General features: G+C 48.6%; 1 pseudogene; it reads left to right on the forward strand.

Moving 5' to 3' along the window:
* The first annotated feature begins 827 nt into the window (after positions 1-827).
* Positions 828-1,350, forward strand: LOC129625224 (2'-deoxynucleoside 5'-phosphate N-hydrolase 1-like; annotated as a pseudogene).
* Positions 1,351-2,389: the final 1,039 nt, after the last annotated feature.

Here is a 2,389-nt window from a genome sequence, read left to right on the forward strand (position 1 = left end):
GACTGATGCTGAGGCTGAAACTCCAATACTTTGGCCACCTCATGCAAAGAGTTGACTCATTGGAAAAGACCCTGATGCTGGGAGGGATTGGGGGCAGGAGGAGAAGAGGACGACAGAGGATGAGATGGCTGGATGGCATCACTGACTCGATGGATGTGAGTCTGAGTGAACTCCAGGAGTTGGTGATGGACAGGGAGGCCTGGCGTGCTGTGATTCATGGGGTCACAAAGAGTTGGACACGACTGAGCAACTGAGCTGAACTGAACTGAACATATTTGAGTACCTACTATGAATCAGATAGTCTATTTGTGCCTTACTTTATATCCATAATTTCCAATCCTTATAACAATGTCATTAGATAGGTATTATACTAGCTGATCTTCTTTGGTTATAAATATGTTCATTCATTCATTCCATCAATATTAATATTTACTGGGTACATACTAATTTGTTTGGCACCTGGGACACAACAATGAACCAAAGAAACAAAAACCCCTGCCCCAGTGAAACATATTCTAGCTGGGGGAGACTGGCAATGAATAATAGTCTAATTAACAAGAATAAAGTTAGAAGATGGCACTTTGGAAAAAAAATTTTTAAGAGGAGTAGAAAAGGAGGATAGAGTCACAGTTTTGAGTAGTGGGGGCATTATGGGCCTTTTGAGAACTTGAAATTTAAGGAAACAGGAAGGAGAGGAAGGATTCAACCCTTCCTCAACCATGCGGGTAGGTGTCTGGAGGAAAAGCATTCCAGACAAAGAGAACACCAAGTGCAAAGGCTTTTGAAGCAGGAGCATGCTGGGTGTTAAGAAATAGCAAAGAGAGGGTCCTGCGTCGGCCGGGATGGCGGCGGCGGCCGGAATCCTGGAGCGCGGGGAGCCGGATTGTCGCTCCCTGTGCTTCTGCGGGAGTATCCGCGGCGGACGCGAGGATCGGGAACTGTACGTGCGAGTCGTGTCTCGCCTCCGGAGCTTCGGGGTGGTGCTCACCGAGCATGTGGCGGCCGCGGAGCTGGACGAGAACGGGGAAGAGGCTGCTGGAGGCGACAAGTTCATCCATGATCGGGACCTGGCCTGGCTGCAGCAGGCAGATGTGGTCGTGGCAGAAGTGACCCAGCCCTCTCTGGGGGTAGGCTATGAGCTGGGCCGGGCCGTGGCCCTCCACAAACCGGTCCTGTGCCTGTTTCGCCCAAAGTCTGGCCGAGTGCTCTCAGCCATGATACGGGGAGCAGCCGATGGCTCCAGGTTCCAGGTGTGGGACTACGGAGGAAGCAGAGGTGGAGGCCCTGCTAGATCGGTACTTTGAGGCGTATCCTGAGCAGGTGGCTGCCTCTCCTGACCCAACTGCTTGACTTCACCCGTTTTTATTAAATTCTCCTGATCCCCCCTCCAAAAAAAAGAAAAGAAATAGCAAAAAGGCCAATGTGGATAGGCAAAGTGGGCAAAAGTACTAAGAGATTAAGTCAAGGAGGGTGCAAATCATGTGGAAACATGAGGGCTACCAGCTGCAAGTGGCTTTGAGGTCCCATCTTTATGGCTTCATATCTAGAAATAAAAGAAAGCCTCTGCTCCTCCGTTCAAATGTAAGGGAATGACTTCAACAAGTCTGGATTGCTTTCATTCCTGGACCAGTTGTGTTTTGAAATGATTGACCCAATCAGGATGTATGTTACCCCTTGGGTTGGAGGGCAAGGTCTAGTATCAGGAAGAAGAGACTTGGTTCTGGACAAAGATTCCTGGTGTTATTTAAGAAATTTGGAAATGAAGCCCAGGGAGGTGAAATGACTTGCCAAAGGCCACACCCATGTGTTAAGTGCTTTGAGATTTGAACCTAGATCAGCCAGGTGATGCTAGTGGTAAAAAACCTGCCTGCCAGTGCAGGAGACATAAGAGACAGAGATTTGATCCCCAGGTCGGGAAGATCCCCTGGAGAAGGGCATGGCAACCCACTCCAGTATTCTTGCCTGGAGAATCCCCATGGACCGAGGAGCCTGGCGGGCTACCGTTCATAGGTTCGCAGAGTCAGACACAACTGAAGCAACTTAGCACACATGCACAGCCTTGAAAAACACTGTTCTGTTCGGTAACTTGAGCTGGGTACAAGTTCTATGGCTTTTAGGCAGTCACAGGGAGTAGCCAAATCTTCCTATAGAGTTTCACTTATGGTGACTTCCTAGGAGTGCCTCAGTGTTTGGGTGGAGTGACCATGTTTTTGGGAGTTAGGATGCTCAAACAACATTTGAGGGAGTGGTCAGACTTCAGTGGGTTGCTCCTGAGTAAACATAGTTCATGAATCCTTTTAAACTCATTGCTTACAGCCAATCTCCACTTGTATTTCAACTTATATTCAACTTTGTACTCAGTCGTCTTCTCAGTGATCTTGCGTCTTTA

This window comes from Bubalus kerabau, chromosome 13 (assembly GCF_029407905.1).
Source record: "Bubalus kerabau isolate K-KA32 ecotype Philippines breed swamp buffalo chromosome 13, PCC_UOA_SB_1v2, whole genome shotgun sequence".
In the NCBI taxonomy this organism is placed as follows: domain Eukaryota; kingdom Metazoa; phylum Chordata; class Mammalia; order Artiodactyla; family Bovidae; genus Bubalus; species Bubalus kerabau.